Genomic DNA, 17414 nt, shown 5'->3' on the forward strand with positions numbered 1-17414 from the left:
AAGCCAACTTCAGCGAATAAGTACAATTGGACTGGAAAAAACAAGCAAAATGTCAAGCAGTGTTAGTTTAAATTTTTAACTTTTGTAAGTTAAAGTCATAACAAGAAAGCAAGCATGTTAGATTTGGTCCTAGGTGAACAGCATTTTAGATGTTGATATGTACATCAGTTCTGAAGCAAAATTTTAAAAAGATATCACTGTAAAAATTGTTTTTTTTCTGCATCTTTAAAAGTATTCCCGCAGTACCACTACTTCCAAATTGCAACATTGTATAGTTGTTTTTTCATATTTAAGCAAAATGATTTGAGTCTTCAACCAGAGAAAAAATTTCTTCACCTTTAAATATGAAGTCATCTGCCAAGAACAACAGTTGGAACTTTTAAGGTTGATACACAGGGCTGAAAAACAACCTAAGAAACAAAGACTAGAATGGTGATGCATGAGAAACATTATCCAAAAAACAAACCACCAAGAACGTTAATCAAGCTTTGTGGTTTTAAGACCAACCCACAGGAACCAAACCTCAAAATTTATGTTAAGCACATGAGTGACTTTTATGGTGTAATTTGTGAATCAACAAGTATGTGTCAATACCCTTTGTTGTTTTTTTTCCATTAAAGAAATAACCTTTACTTGTATTATTCCCCTTTATTCTGACATAGCCCTTCACCAATTCCAAATTCTTTTTAATGTGTAATTCATTTTAAATCTAGGGTAGCACAATACTCAGTGTTTAACTGTGCTGTCTTACACTTCGAGGAGACTGGGTCCAAATCCAAATTTTATTAGGGTGCGATTATAACATTCTCAATTGTTCCTTCCATGTCACAAAGATCTACAGGTTAGGTTAACGGGCAACAATAAACTGACCAAATGGGAATCAGTGTGGACATTTGCATGACTGGGCCTTTGCGCAGTGCTTTCTGGCATAAAGACCAGCTTGGTAACCTGAACTGAAAATGGATGAAATTGTTTAATTTCCTCACTGGTGAGACAAGAAACCGGTCTTCAGTGAAATTCAATTACATAGAATAAACTAAAGTTTTTATCAATTATCATTTTAATGAGAAGCATGTAATATTAGCTAATCCATCGGATTCAATAATGATTTTTGTTATGCCAGTGCAGCCCAGATAAATCGTTCATTTTTACAGTGAGATTTAGTTAATTTAGTTATTCAGTACAATACTGTAATACAGAATTTTATCAAAATACTGATTTGAAAAATAGTCTGTTTTTTGAAGATGGGTATCCTATGGCAACACATTTATAACCTGCCTCATAATCAAGACGCCTAAAATCATGTAAATATAAGAGCAGCTGAAACGGTAAAGAAATGTTCAAATTACTGCACTCAGACCGACAGCAGACGTATTCGAAATCTGTGTGCAACGGCACCGTTTTTGAGTCAAACATGAAATTATTGTTTTTTGTTTTATGTACAATAAAGTACTTTAAAAAAAAGCAATAAATTTACAGGATAATATTACAAGTATATTATCATTAAGAAAAAAGACGGATAGTGATCTATACATCGGAAAGAGGTTTAAACATTACTTTTAAATGGGAGAACGGAGACATAAAAATGAATTACTTTTTGAAACATATAACTGAATAATAGTTTTTTTTTCAAATCCACTATACATTAATATTGCATCCAGTAATAGATCCTGTACGCTACTCAGAAATAGCTCCTGGCACATAGACGGATAAACTCTCACGGGGATTAGAAATTAATTTCAGATTTCTGCCTTACAAAAACAAGTGATAAACTTTAAGAATTCAGCATCACGCAGGAGATTATTGCTTTGCACCAGTCTGAGGTGACTCGCTATATTGAACACATTTTAAATGAATACTGTACGTTGAAGCATTGAGACGCATATTTTGTCTGGCACTTCAAATTTAAACAGTCGCCGATCATGTAAGTTGTGGGCTTTCATTTCCTTTTATCAATACTACATTGTCCATGACTCGTAAATATTCTATAGATAAACAAAATCCCTTCTGGCTATCAACTGATGTTGTTATAGCAATGAAATAAAGCAACTTTATCACACTTAAACACATGCAGTGGTGCGTCAGGTCAAATAAATGGAAGTAGTAAATCCTAATCGTTTAACTAAAATTCGGGCGTTTTTCAGCACTTTCACACGTATATCGCTTTCTGAATTGCTCACTTGTCTATTTAAATCTGTTCAAAAATAAGCTCAACCCCGCGCTCTTTGCGTCCTTTTAGTCTGTTCGCTTCGGGCAATTTCTCCTTGAGAAGCATAACTGTATATTTCATACTTACCAAATGGGTGACTGCTTTGAATAAGCAGAATCCGAGTGGTCACAAACTGTCTTTTCCACACTCTTTAAACGCTGAAGGAGGCTAAACCCAGCGAAGCCGCTTGTCGTCTGACCCAACGAGCCGCACTTTCCTGGATTGAAATGTCCACACGCGCCACAGCAAAGGGGGGCGGGGCCTCTCATACGTGATTCGTTTATTCGAGAGCCGAGGCGTGGCTTTACAGAGTTGGGAAAACAAGCGCTCTTCAAAAAGGGAAGAAAGAGCACAACAGGTAAGCGAATCAATAGAGTTTTTCACTTTCATTTATCTACTTACCAAGCGACGATACTGCTTCTTAAGTTGCATGTGACTGTGGGAGGGTTAATAGCCTTATATATAGAGTATCGAGCATCCCCTGGGAAAGACAGTTACTGTAAAAAAGTAACGTTTTCACATTATTTTTCATATTATGAAAGAAATACTACAAAGAAGAATTTGTTTCACAAAGAAACCAAATCTAAATCAGCAGTAATCAAAAATAGGCGTGAAGCCGGAATTCACTCTGGACGGCATGCTGGTGTGTGCTTACGCGGTGGCTGAAATTACATTATTATGCAGTGTGTTACCTTTCCTGCCTGTCTCCAGACCGTGGTCGGGGTGACGCAGGGGAGCTTCTCCTTCGTCGTGTTCAGTGGTGTGAAGCTCCAGGGCCAGAGCCATGTGCTCTGGGGTAAAACCCTGTCCCTGAGTTCCCTTGTCCTAATTTTCAGCAAGCAGCGACACAGAAGGCTTGAAGGCTCCAAAGTTAACTTTATTGAAAATACTTTTTAGGTGCTTGTTTTCAAGTTAACAGAGACCAACGCCAAGAGAGTGATCCGCTACAATCCAACACAATACACACACAACAGACTTCCTCCTTTTTTTTTTTACAATCTATATTCAAAACTCCACCCCTCAACACCGACAACTCCACCCACATCCCACATTCAGTCTGATCGAGATGTCAGGCTGTGATTTTAGGCTCTGATCCCAACATTACCCCCACTGCTGGATGGTGATTAACAGCACCATTCCAGAACTAAGAAAAAAAAACATAACCTAAGTAACATATAAATAGATTCCTATATTGCATAACTTTCCTCTCTCTGCAAACAAGTACATTTCAACATATGAATATAAGAAAAATAACAAGAACAAGTTTTCACAGAACAGTTGTCAATTTAGTTCAATGGACCACCCATTCACCAAATTTGTTTGGTGGTCTCCTTTTTCTTCTGGGTCTCGCGGTGGGTAGTGGGTTGAAAGGAGAGCTGAAGATACTCTCTTCCATGCTTTGCAGCTCCGCACTACCCCCACTAGTAGGGTGCCTGTCTTCATTTGTGTAACCGAAGGTGGCGTTCAGAGGAGGCTGATTTGGACTTAATGGGCTCCAAGTCTTGTCATTATCAAGGTCCACGTCCCTCTCGTGTCCTCCTTCCAGGGTAGAATTCTTAAACAGCGCTGATAAATCAACATCTTGTTCAGCAAGATCTGTATCAAGGTTAGGTGGTAGTATTTCAGCGGGCTTCCATGTTTCCGCACTTTGAAATACCCAGCCATTATCTAATGGGGTGCGGGGGTGGTACGGTTTCAATTTGTCATGATGTACTACCTTCCACTTTGTCTTTGGGCCTTTCTGGATGCGATACACCAGATCATCTAAATGACCAAGAACAAAATAGGGTCCTTCATAAGATGGCAAGAACTTCCGCACTTTATTCTTTACTCTTCGGGTCCCCTTCACCAAATGCCAGACAGCATCCCCAATCTTGTACTGAACCTTACAGATGTTCTTATCATATTGTTTCTTAGCACGAACTACAGACTGTCCTAGGGCATCCCTTACAATCTGATGTGCAAGCTCCAGTCTTTCTCGGAGCTGAATCACATGTTGTGGAAGGGTTTGATTGTGATCATAGTTTAGGGGCAAGCCAGCAACAATGTCAATAGGTTCCGTTACTTCTCGTCCATGTAACATCATATTGGGTGTAAAACCAGTCGAACTGTGTTTCGTGGCTCGGTAAGCCATTACAGCGTATGGGGTCATGAGGTCCCAGTCCCAGTGGCAACGCTCAGCTGTTGTAGCAAGAATTTTCTGCAAAGTAGCATTAAATCGTTCTACTTGGCCATCTGATTGGGGTCGGAATGGAGTAGTATGTGTCTTCTCAATTCCTAATAACCCACACATCCGTTGGAATACTTCAGATTCAAAATTGGAACCCTGATCACTGTGTAGACTGTATGGCACTCCATAACGGCACACCCATTCTGCAGTAAATACTTCAGCAACTGTAGTAGCTTGATCATTTGGTAGGGAGTAAGCTTCAACCCACTTAGTAAAATAATCCTGTACTACCAGAATATAACGATTATACCTTGCAGTCTCATTCAGGGGGCCCATCAAATCAAGGGCAACTCTTTCCATGGGTGCTCCAACCCGAACAGTCCCCATAGGTGCTTGAGGTTGCTTTGAAGGTCATGACTTAGCTTCACAGTTGGTACATGTGCGACACCAGAGTGCTACGTCTTCCCGCATTTGGTACCAATAATATCTGGTCTGCAAACGTGCTAAAGTTCGTTCCACTCCAAAGTGACCCCCAACTGGGCCATCATGCATTTGCTTCAGCACCTCTGTACGAAGCTCATGGGGCAACACAATCTGGGGATAGAACTCAGTGCCTTCAGTGCAGTAAAAACGTCTCAGTAGGATGCCTTCCCGGATATACAACCTTTTCCACTGGCTCCAGTATGTTTTGGTGGCTGGGCTGTGCTGCGAAACTTCCGCCCATGTAGGACGTCCTCTTCCCTTGTCTATCCACATCCACACCGGGGCAATGTCAGGGTCTGCCATTTGAGCAGCATGTAGTTGTTCAGTTGTCCAACCATAGAACAAAACTGGCTTATTGGCTTCCAGCAGATGAATCTTCTCCACACCCTTTTGAGACGAATTAATATTTTTGTTCTCACCTTGCTCATCATCATCATCGATTTCTCTCACCAGAGACTCGGAAGTGACAGGTAATTCTACCCCCACTGGCGGAAGATCCGGGTTTATAGTTCCAGGGTCTTCTTTTCCTAGGTCGTCATTCAAATTGCACTGCACAGCTTGATGAAGGCAATTTCTTACCGATGAAGGTTCTGGTATCTTACAGGTGCAGGTAATACGGCAGGGTCTTCTTGATAAGACATCAGCATTGGAGTGTTGGCGTCCAGGCCGATGGACCACACGGAAATCGTATTCAGCAAGTTTCTCAAGCCATCTTGCCAACTGGCCCTCGGGATCCTTCAGTTGTATCAGCCAACGCAGGCTGCTATGATCAGAACAGACTATGAAGGATCTTCCTAGCAGGTACTGGCGGAAATAAGAGGTAAACTCCACCACGGCTAGCAGCTCCCTTCTCGTGGTGCAATAATTCTGTTCTGTTGATGACAGCCTTCTGCTCCCATAGGCTAACACCCTTTCTTCCCCATTCTGCATTTGGGAAAGAATGGCTCCAATTCCACAAGCACTAGCATCTGTATCAAGAATAAGATCACCATCATCCAGGGGATATCCTAGAACGGGAGCAGTAGTAAGTAGTCTCTTTAGATTCTCAAATGCCTCCTGACATTCCTCAGTCCAATGAAAATGGGCATACTTCTTGGTGAGTTCATGTAGTGGATGAGCTACGGTGGCAAAGTCTTTCACAAAGCGGCGGTAATATGAAGCCAAGCCAACAAATTGGCGGACCTCTGAGACGTTGGTAGGTTGGGGCCATTCATGAACTTTTAGAATTTTCCGGGAGTCTGTGGCAATGCCGTGCTCTGAAACAATGTGCCCAAGGTAAGCCACCTGTCTGCGGAACAAACAGCACTTAGCTGGTTTCAGCTTTAAATTGGCTTGCCGTAGTCTGTCAAACACCTGTCCCAGTCGCCCAAGCATTTCCATCACATCTTTCCCCAACACAATAATATCGTCCAGATATACCAGACAGGTCTCCCACTGCATGCCAGCCAGAACACGATCCATTAGTCTCTGAAATGTCGCAGGGGCATTGCACAGACCAAATGGCATGACATTCCATTCGAAGAGCCCTTTTCTGCTGCAGAAAGCTGCTGCCTTGCGTGCCCTGGGCGTCAACTCTACCTGCCAATACCCCGCGGCCAAATCCAAGGTGCTGAACCATTTGGCTGTGGACAGTGTTTCTAGGGTGTCTTGGATGCGGGGTAATGGGTATGCATCTTTAACTGTACGCTCATTCAGAGCTCTGTAATCCACACAGAGGCGGTATGTCTGGTCCTTTTTACGAACCATAACTATTGGCGAGGCCCAACTACTATTGCTATGTTGAGCGAGTCCAGAGTCCAAGCTTTGTTGTATTTGTTGGTCTGCATTGAGTTGCTTATCCTGTGCCATACGACGTGGCGGTTGTTTCACAGGATTACTAGGCAGTGTCTGAATGTCATGTTGCACAAGGCTGGTACGCCCCAAGTAATCTGGACCTGTTGAAAAGACGTCGCTATACCGTTGTAGAAGCTGAGCTAGACCATGTCTTTCCTCTGCATTTAGCTCAACAGAACTCTCTACGTACAGTGTCTGTAAGTGTTTAGGGATAGTGGAGTTGACAGAGCAGTTTGATTGTGGTGCAACTAGAGAAGGACTGTGCTGTATAACATCAGCTGCCTGAAGAAACCCTGCAATGGCTCCCTTCTTTACTGTAACAGCTGATGATCCAGGATTATATATCCTAATAGGAATGTGGGTTGACCGGTGGGTCTCAACTACAACTCTAGCTACTAGCACTTTGTATTTTTCTATGAATCCTTTAGTGGGGCTTAACACTACATTGCCTTTAGTGGATTCTCGTAAATTGGCATTTCCTGGCACAATATATTCTCGTCCAGGCTCTAGTACAACAGAGTGCGCTATCCGGACAGCATGGAGCTTAGATGGTTGTCGGGGGTTAAAATAAGGCACCTGCTCACCAAACAACACAATCTTTCGGCTACCAAAGTCCAGGCGTGCCTTGGACAGTTCTAGAAAGGGATAACCCAAGATGGCTTCAGTTTCTGTGGCTATGTCAGCCACAAGAAAATCTACGTCCACAGTCCGGGTACCAATTTGGACAGGCAAATCAACTTCCCCAAGTACAGTAATATTTCTATGACTGATGCCCTGTAGTGACTGCACTACTGAATCTCTCAGTATGGGTTTAACATCAGCATTGAGAGCTTCAAAATAATACAAGGGTAGTACATTCCTTTGAGCCCCACTGTCTAACAGTGCATGAACCTCTTTATCGTAAATTAGTAATTGAATACACATTTCAGAACCTTGACCTTTCAGACTGCAAACACTTGGAGTCCTGATCTCTTCATTAGAACCAGTAGAAACAGATGTCTCCAACATCACCCTCGGTTCTAGTACTGCCCTAGGAGATGGACAGTTTCTTTTCATATGTCCAATGCCGGAACAGTTGTGACATCTAATTTGGTGCCAATTAATGTTCGGCTGTCTTCGATTTCTTGGTGGAGGTGTGGTGAATACTTCCCCTTTGTCTCCCCCCTGTGAGAAAACACATTCACGTACAGCTGCTGTCCTTGCTTTTCGATCTACTTGGCTGTGCACACCCCCTTGCATGAGCTGGGTTACACTCCTAGCGGCTCTCTTAGTAGTCTCATACCTATGTGCCAATTCATAAGCCTTAGCCAATGTGCGTGGTCTCTCTTCCAGCAGCTTCTGTACCAGGCTAGCATCACCTACAGCATTTGTAAATACCTCCACCCCAATTAAGTCCTGTTCTGCTTCAGAGCGGTCTGCATACACAATTGACACTTTCTCATAAATGTCATCTCGTAGTACATGCAAAGTTTCTCCTGGTTTACGAACCCTTTGTCTCAGTTCAATTCCCATTGCCACAGCATGTCCTGAAGACGGCCCATAAGTGCCCTCCAGCTCCTCAACAATGCACTTATAATCCCACTGTGCTGATCGGGGATTTTTATGGATCACTGCTCCAGCAGCTCCAACTAAACAGAACTTGAGTTGATCAAGTCTTGTTTTTCTTGACCAATTATTAGCTTTAGAACAGCTCTCAAATCGACACAAAAACTCCCGCCAGGAGCCAGAACCATCAAAATGTCCAGGTCTCAGCACTGGGATCCTTTCAATGGAAGTAGAAACTTCATCTCATGTTGCTCATGTCGTGCTGGCTGGCTACGTGTTGCAGGCTTCCCATGCCCCTGTAGAGAATATTCATACCCATCGGCTTCACACAAAAGAACCTTGTTCTGTACCTGGCCAACTGAATCACATGGCAGCACAGGGTGATCATTCATCCAGGACACCCCCGAGGTGAAATGCCGGTCCCTAGTGCTGCTCTTTAATAAACAGCGCTGCATAGCGTTCACAGGTGTGCTCTCTGTAAAACTTTGGAAGCTGTCAGACAGGAAAGGGTTAATAAAGGCAGTGTCACAAGTCACGGTAGCGCAAGGCACGTCAGAAACGCCCACAGTGGGTTGGCTTATTTTCTCATTTTGGGCATGGCGTCCTCTGTATAAAACTTGAGTCTCGATCCCGCTGTCATAAGTATTTTCGTTAGTCACATACGAAATAAAAGGATTGGTTCCGGAAGTATGTGGTCGAATCGCCGAGTAATACTCTTCCCAAAACAGTTCAGGCTTTATAGCGACCGAGTCCGCACATTCTCGGATATCAGTCCGCGCCGCCTGCACGAAAGGGTTACAATGGCGATCACGTTCGTGTCCGACAATCCCATCCTCAACACTCTTCTCCCAGTTTACTAGTGGAAAACGGTGGTATATAGTTTCATCTTCCGTGGGTGATGTCCTAAAGGGGTTGGTGCTAATCGAGGTGGCTTTGGAAAACTCTGCTTCCAGTTCAGCATCTACCCCGAGTTTTGTCGCCATTTAAAAGCCTCTAGTTACACACTCCACCGACAGAATGCACCAAGTTTCTTTCAGTCTTACAAGCTTCGTGTCACTCACCAGTGTCGGCAGAAATAATCCCGGACGAGCCCCCAGTGTTACCTTTCCTGCCTGTCTCCAGACCGTGGTTGGGGTGACGCAGGGGAGCTTCTCCTTCGTCGTGTTCAGTGGTGTGAAGCTCCAGGGCCAGAGCCACGTGCTCTGGGGTAAAACCCTGTCCCTGAGTTCCCTTGTCCTAATTTTCAGCAAGGAGCGACACAGAAGGCTTGAAGGCTCCAAAGTTAACTTTATTGAAAATACTTTTTAGGTGCTTGTTTTCAAGTTAACAGAGACCAACGCCAAGAGAGTGATCCGCTACAATCCAACACAATACACACACAACAGACTTCCTCCTTTTTTTTTTACAATCTATATTCAAAACTCCACCCCTCAACACCGACAACTCCACCCACATCCCACATTCAGTCTGATCAAGATGTCAGGCTGTGATTTTAGGCTCTGATCCCAACAAGTGTTTTGTATCTGTCCAGACCAAACGCATCAAATATGATATTCAGAGGAAACACCCAATGACCCCAGGTACTGTACATCACTGCTGAGATGTCCAAGTGCATCGACAGATGAATTCTGTGAATATACTGTACAAATAGAATTGTTTGAATTACTGTACATACTGTAGGGTACTATGTTAATTAATTAAAAACCTTTGTAAAATAATACGATTGGCAGGTTTAAATTAGCCCAGTATGAGAAAGTGTTTGTGTTCTGAGACCCTAAACTAATAATGAATGGATGAATATATTTCAAAATAAAAATATTTAACAATGCAGCCAGCTACTTGATTTAAAATCTTTTATAGATTTAATGCCAATCATAACAAGTGATTTTCTTTACTTCCTTAAGGTTATAATCTCTATAGTTAACATATAGGACTGATATAATTGATATGGATGTGTATATTAAGCTTACAGTATGTATAAAGTTGGATTATTTATAGTTATTCTTTAAAGTATGCATCAAATATAATAATTAAGAGATCTCTTGTAGTCTGATATGTCCAAAATAGAAGGGAAGACATACAAACTTTAACCACAAAGTAAACTTAATTGTTTAATTAATTTAATTTATTAAAGTAAATGAGCAAAAGCAAATCCTAAAGTAAACAAACGTTTTTTTAAAAGTTAAAAATATAAAAACGATTTCACAGTGGACTCTGATGTTTCCTTACTAAATGTCACAGAGACAGCCAGTAGCAAGGAACTTTGTAGGTTTTCCATTTCTCCAACTGCAATTCAATTTAACTGAAATGAAAAAACTTCTAACAAGATGTATCTCCATATATGATACCAAAACAGTGTATATTGTATTATAAAAAACAAAATGAAAGATTTAGTCTTTTAATTTGGTGAAATTGAATTACAAATGTGGTTTTCTTTGTCCTTCTCTGGTTTAAATTAATGGGTGATTTTATTTTTACTGAGCAATAATTCCAAGACTAAATGGAAACTACTAAAGCAAACCAGCAGAGAGAAATTTTACTTTGCTTAGATAACAAGTAAATATGCCAGCCACATTCCTTTGTACAATTCTAATGGGTGTTGGGAGTAAGTATTTAATTTACAATGTATGATCATTATGTTGAACAAGGAAAAATAGCTGTGCTTCTTGACATCAGTATCTACAATCTTTGTCAAGAGTACAGAGAAAGCTACAGACAAAAAAACAGACATATTTAAAGAAAATTAATTCTTTTCAGACACTTTGAAGGATGATTTATCAATTGCTGCAGTACCCTATCCTTTGTATAAAATGAGACAGGATTACCGTGAAAAACAGTACAAGGAGGATTAAGAACTCAAGATGCCTCAGAAAATTTGCTCTGCTCCTCCATTACTGTAAGGAACCAAAATTATGTCGCAATGGACAGATGGATCGAGGTGTGGGGTCACAGAGAAATATAATAGGGGACAAAATAAAAGGAAGTGCAATTGACTGATAAGGACTGAGAGTGTCACAAGCCCATTTGAGAGGATGCTGAAGGCGGTTTACAATTTTACTATATTTTGTTAACTATGGATGGTTGTTTGAAACACCTAATTTGCCAGAAAACAATGTTTTTACTAAAGAGTTCTTGCCTGTTATGCTTACTCTTTAGTTACTCTTGTTTTGCAGGCTTTGTTCATGGTGCTATTTATTGCACAATACAATGACTGAACTGAGTTGTTTGCATTTGTTGGCACTCTTTTGCTTCATGGACATTTGTTGGTTTAAGAACTAGGATGATACATTTTAACATTTCAGTAATAATGACCCCAAACCGAGACAAGAAGTGCTCCTTCATTCTTCAAAGTAAATTGGTACCTTAGGTTCACGTATTACAGCCATATACTGTTGCAAAATACAGTAAGTGATATTTTAAAGCAAGAATTTTCTTCAGAATCAGAACCAGAAAACTTTATTAATCCCGAAGGAAATTACTTATATTACAACTTAACAACAGACAAGAGACTTGTCACACTAAGAGCAAGTATAAAAGTAATCATGTAAATATAATAAAGTATAATAAATGTAAGTATCAAACTGAAGTACAGAGTGTTGCACCTTAAGTTAATATTGCACATTTTGAGAACAAATAAGGTTATTCTCATGTGAAGAGTAGACAATTTATTGCATAAGAAAAGATAGTATGTTGCACATTTCAGGTACCTAAAAAAATGTACCTGGATATCCAATAAAGAAAAAGTGTGGGTGAGTGACCGGAAAAGGAGTTATTGAGTCTGATGGCTGTGGCTAGGAAGGATTTCCTGTGATGTTCAGTGGAGCACTTGATGCTAGTCAGTCTAATGCTGAAAATGTTTCTCTGTCCAACCACAACATTATGAAGTGGGTGATTAGCATTTTCAATAATAGACCGAAGCCTAGACAACATTCTCTGATCTGCCACAGTTTCCAAGCTGTCCAGTTTCTCTCCTACCACAGAGGCAGCCTTCTGAATTAGTTTGTTTAGTCTCCTGATGTCTGCTACTAGCATGCCACAGCAAAGAAAATGGCACTGGCCACCATGCTGTTATAGAACATCCGCAGCATAGTATTGCTGACACTAAAAAATCTGAGCTTGCATAGAGAATACAGCCTACTTTGACCCTTCTTGTATATGGTCAGCAAGTTCCTGGACCAGTCTAGCTTATTGCTCATATGCACCCCTAGATACTTGTACTCCTCAACGATCTCCACCTCCACACCCCTAATAGACAGGGGAGTGGCTGTAGATCGCGATCTTCTTAAATCAACTGCCAGTTCTTTAGTTTTACTGGTGTTGATCTGCAGTTGATTCAGCTCACACCAGTCAACAAACCTGTCCATTACCTTCCTGTATTCCGTCTCGTCTCCATGTCTGATACCACCAACTATTGCAGAGTCATCAGAGAATTTCTGCAGATGGCAGCTCTCTGTGTTGTAACTAAAATCTGTAGTGTACAGGGTGAAGTGGAATGGTGACAGAACTGTCCCTTGTGGAGCACCAGTGCTACACAGCACGGTGTCAGACACAGAGCCCTGTAGCCGCACAAACTGTGGCCTTCCCGTCAGATAGTCCATGATCCACGAAACTAAGGGAGCATCCACCTGCATTTCCGATAGCTTACTCCCCAGTCTGGCTGGCTGGATGGTGTTAAAGGCACATGAGAAATCGAAGAACATAATCCTGAGAGTTCCTCCTGGCTTGTCTAGGTGACTGTAGGCACGGTGCAGCAGGTAGATGATTGCATCTTCGACTCCAATCCTCACCTGGTAGGCAAACTGGAGAGGGTCCAGTGCTGATTTAACCTGGGGGTGAAGTATTTCCAGGACTAGTCTCTCAAAGACTTTCATGATGTGCATGGTGAGCGCCACTGGACTGTAGTGAGAAGGGCCACTAGGATATGCCTTCTTTGGAACAGGAACCAGACAAGATGTTTTCCATAGCACTGGCACTTTTTTAATACTCAGGCTTAAGTTGAAAATCCTAAGTAGTACACCACAGAGCTGTGAGCCGCAGGCTTTAAGCACCCTTGGGCTGATGCCATCAGGGCCTGCTGCCTTGTCAGAGCGAAGTCTGTGTAATTCTCTCACAACTTGGTCTTCTGTAAAGGTGGTGGATGGTCTGGTTGTGTCAGTGTTGTGGATAGAACAGGGGGCAGAGTAGGGTTCAACTGGTAAGGAGGCGGTAGGAGATAGTGATTCACTGCATTCTTTCTCCTGTAATGAGTGGTGGGAGAGGGAAAAGTTAGCAGGTGAGGCACTGATGATGGTGTACAGGGATACATTGTCAGCCACAGAGGTGGAGCTGCAGGGCAGGTTGGACTGAGGCATGCTGTCAAACCTACAAAAAAACTGGTTAAATTCATTTGCCTTTTCTCTGTCACCCTCAGTCCTCTGGCAGCTTGAATTAAAACCAGCAACTGCCTTCATGCCCTTCCAGACCTCTCTGGTGTTGTTCTGCTGCAGCTTTTGTTCAAGCGTTATCCTATAGCTGTCCCTCCCCTCTTTTATTTTAACAGACAACTGTTTCTGTACCCTCTTCACTGCTTCTTTGTCACCTGACCTAAATGTTCTCTTCTTTTCATTCAGAAGAGCTTTCATGTCCTTGGTGACTCATGGTTTGTTTTTAGGGAAGCAGCGTACAGATTTTAAAGGTACAGTGTTGTCTACACAGAAGTTAACGTATTCTGTGACACAGTCAGTGAGACCATCAATGTCCTCCAAATGAGGCTCACAGAGAGCGTCCCAATCTGTTGCCTCAAAACAATCCTGTAAAGCTACACTGGCTTCGTCTGACCACACCCTCATAGTCCTGACAGTGGCTGCTGACTGCCTCTTCACAAGTGGCACATAAAGAGGAAGAAGGTACACAAGGTTGTGGTCTGATCTCCCAAGAGGTGGAATGGCTGAACAACTGTATGCCTCTTTAACATTAGCATACAATAGATCTAGTGTTTTATCCTCTCTGGTAGGACAATTAACAAACTGGCTGAAACTGCTAAGTGTGCTGTTAAGGGAAACGTGATTCTTGCAATTAAACATACTACAATAGATATATCAGTTTAGCAAAGAGAAAATGAAGACAGACATTGGATTATATGTAAAAATCTTTATTTTGTTCATAAAGATGTCAGTATTTTATATAATTATTGTATAAAAAAAGTGCCCTATGGCTTACAGTGTTCATCTCATTAATAACAATCTGCTTACCCGTGATTACATGCATGTCTCAACCAGGTAGTTTACCTTAGTAGTCAAATTCTACAAGGCACCTAGGTTTCTAAATTGGCTCTGGAGTAAATCTGTGAGTGCTGGCATTGGTACAATCAATTTATTAATAAAGGGTCTTAATCGAATCTCGTGGTTAACCTTGATAGATTCTGGCCCACCATAATTTTAAATAGGATTAGGCAAGTTTGAGAATGTTATATTATGTTATTCTCAGACCTGCAAAATTTAGTTCAGGTTCATGGGGGTATGATTTCTGTCCTGGCAGCATCGAGCACAGTGTAAAATCCCTAAATGAAATAACAGTCCTTTACATTATATTCAACATTTTCTTTCTTTGTTATGAAATTTGTTGTTTGCCCCAAAACACTGTGATAAAAAATTAGGCAGCAGACAGAAAAAGGTTAGGGGATTGCCACCCCGTGTACTGAAAAATCAGCAAAAAGAAAAAAACACGTCTTTACTCAAATGGAGTTCATAACTGAACTGAATAACAGGTTGAGACTGCTCCATAAATATGGTGGGTAAGAGGAAGAGGTGGAGTCAGGGCAGTCAGAACAGGAACTGATGTGGCAGGAAGGAGGATTCTGGGTACCAGAAATGATGCCTTCAGGGTTTGCTGAAAGTCCACGGTGGGTGGACTGTTGATGTTGTTATTAAGAGGCAGGGTCTTCGGCTGCACTGCAGAGGAACAAAAGGAGAGAGGATCATTTGGGAGCACCAGCCCCTGGTCTGGTTGATGATTAACACTATTTGAGCCTGTAAACTGTCCCCCATACTCACATGTGTGACAACACCTAGTCAGAGATTTCTATTCTATGGACTTTCTAAGGAAATATTTGTTTGCTTTATTTGCGATAATGGATTTTTTCCCAAAATTACTTATGATTTTTTTTAAGTTAAAGTAAAAGTAGACTTAAAGCAGCTACACCATGCTGAGAACACAGGTATAAATATACATTAATTACAGTATACAGCTTAATTTTATGATCTGTATCTTAACTGGCTGCTGTAAATAAAACTTGAAAGACATAAACCATGATGTACAAACGTAAGTGAAGTTTAAGGTCAACAGTTCAACAACTTTTATTATAGTCAGATTTCCTTAGTGAATAAGAAAGCAAAGAAGGAAGTGATACACTAGAGGCTAAGAGAGGAATGGAGAGTCTGGCGAAAATAAAGTTCACAAACAAAAGAAGTAACATGAGTACAGGCAAGAAAGAAATTATGTCAGTGGCAGGACCTACTCAAGTGTTTGTTCACTGTCAGCAATACGTGTACTGTATTTTCTTATGAGTTCTGCTAAAAAATAATGTGAGTAAACATTTTCAGATGCCCAATTTGTTGATTAGTATAGATGTGTTATGCAAGAAAATAATTATCACATATCATTTTCTAGCCAGGATATGAAAAACAATAAAACAAAGCAGTACTGAATATAACCTACAGTAGGTCTGTGTTTCAACGCCCAAAAGCAGCTGTTAAAATTAAGTCTTCTTGTCTCAAGTAATTATTGTTAAGAGTTAGTTCAAATCCATGAACCACTTTACTGTTGGAATGCAAGCATGTCAGCCTCGTATTTCATTTCCTACTCTGTATTATATAGCCATTTATTTAAAGAGAGAATTAATAGAATATTAATATAAAATAGAACATTAATAAAGACACAAATGAAGAATTATTTTTTCTGTGTATAAAAATACAACTGAACTCCCATCAGACTACATAGTCTTTCTGTCCATTTTTTGTCGCAGACTTAATTTACCTACTTGGAAGGGGTGTCTCTTTCTGCATTGCCTTTCCCAGAATTTCTTCCTTTTTTTCTCTAAAAAGTGTTTTTGTGAGTTAACCTGTTAAGCTTTTGTAACAGGCACCAGCACTGTCGGGCAACATGTTTAATTGGCTGTCAGCGTGCAGCAAGTGTGTAATACTTTGGAAATTTAAAACTGTACTGGGAATTTTGTCATTGAGCCATGTAATTTGTCATTCTCAGTGACTTCTAGTCTTATAATCTGACATCCTCAAGGAAATGCAATCAGCAACTAAAGTCTTTGAGTTTGACACCCACTCTGACTAGTTGTGTAATGTGCCAGTGGCTTAAGTCTTTAACAGCTGTGGGCCTTTGGTAAGAAAGTGCATTCAGATATCCAGATATTAGCAGTAAAGTGTTAAATACTATGTTTAATCATCAGTTTTTGTAAATCTAATTTCTATTGTAAGCTTACTTGTATCAAGATTTGTGTTTAGTTATAACAGGTAAAAGACTGAACTGACCTGAATGCAGAGGGGTTATTTTTTTGATTGTTTTAACATCATATAATGAAGAGGGCAGGTAAAAAAAGCAGATGGATGACTAAACTGATTAGTTCAATAAATTAGTTAATTGATATTAGTGGTCTAATAATTAATATGCTTCCAGAAGAAGCTATCAGTGTGCATTTAGCTGCAGCAATCAATGCATTATTCACAATAGTCAATTTTCTTTATATTTTTATTTTTTATTTTATATTTCCAGCAATTAAAGTTATTGATTCTAAGAGGCAAATGGACATCAATTTCCATGTTCTTTTTATGACTAAAGTCTTCTGTTTACAACATATAAGCCTAACCAAATTTGATGGCCACATTTTTAACACCTACACATTGGGGACCGATTCCTCTAGTGAAGATAATTGGTAAGAAATTGATATGCAGAGAGAGGGATAGAGATGGGGCAAAATAATGTCCACACACATGCAAAGGAGTTAACAAAGGTGAAAACAACAACAGATCTGCTGCAAAAAAATACACTATTATGTCAGTGTTGGGATCCACACAAGAATTCTTTTACTGCCAGACCACTTGGGTTCATAAAGAATGACATTCATTAAAAATACAAAAGTAAGTGCAAAATTCTTCTACCCTTAATGATTTGTCATTATAAGAA

General features: G+C 40.7%; 2 protein-coding genes across 4 annotated transcripts in view; both read right to left on the reverse strand.

Moving 5' to 3' along the window:
- Positions 1–17414, reverse strand: part of LOC114650606 (P2Y purinoceptor 2-like) — a 244288-nt gene that overhangs the window by 14486 nt on the left and 212388 nt on the right. The gene's annotated exons all lie outside the window — the stretch shown is intronic.
- Positions 1–17414, reverse strand: part of LOC114650604 (P2Y purinoceptor 2-like) — a 146386-nt gene that overhangs the window by 14146 nt on the left and 114826 nt on the right. The window contains exon 1 of one of the 2 annotated variants that reach the window (XM_028800354.2): positions 2297–2537. The exons of the other annotated variant lie outside the window; for it this stretch is intronic. The gene's annotated coding sequence lies outside the window, so the exon portion shown is untranslated. Of the gene's footprint in view, positions 1–2296; positions 2538–17414 lie in introns of those variants that run through there. 2 annotated transcript variants of the gene reach the window in all.

The sequence above is a fragment of the Erpetoichthys calabaricus genome, chromosome 4, assembly GCF_900747795.2.
Source record: "Erpetoichthys calabaricus chromosome 4, fErpCal1.3, whole genome shotgun sequence".
In the NCBI taxonomy this organism is placed as follows: Eukaryota; Metazoa; Chordata; class Cladistia; order Polypteriformes; family Polypteridae; genus Erpetoichthys; species Erpetoichthys calabaricus.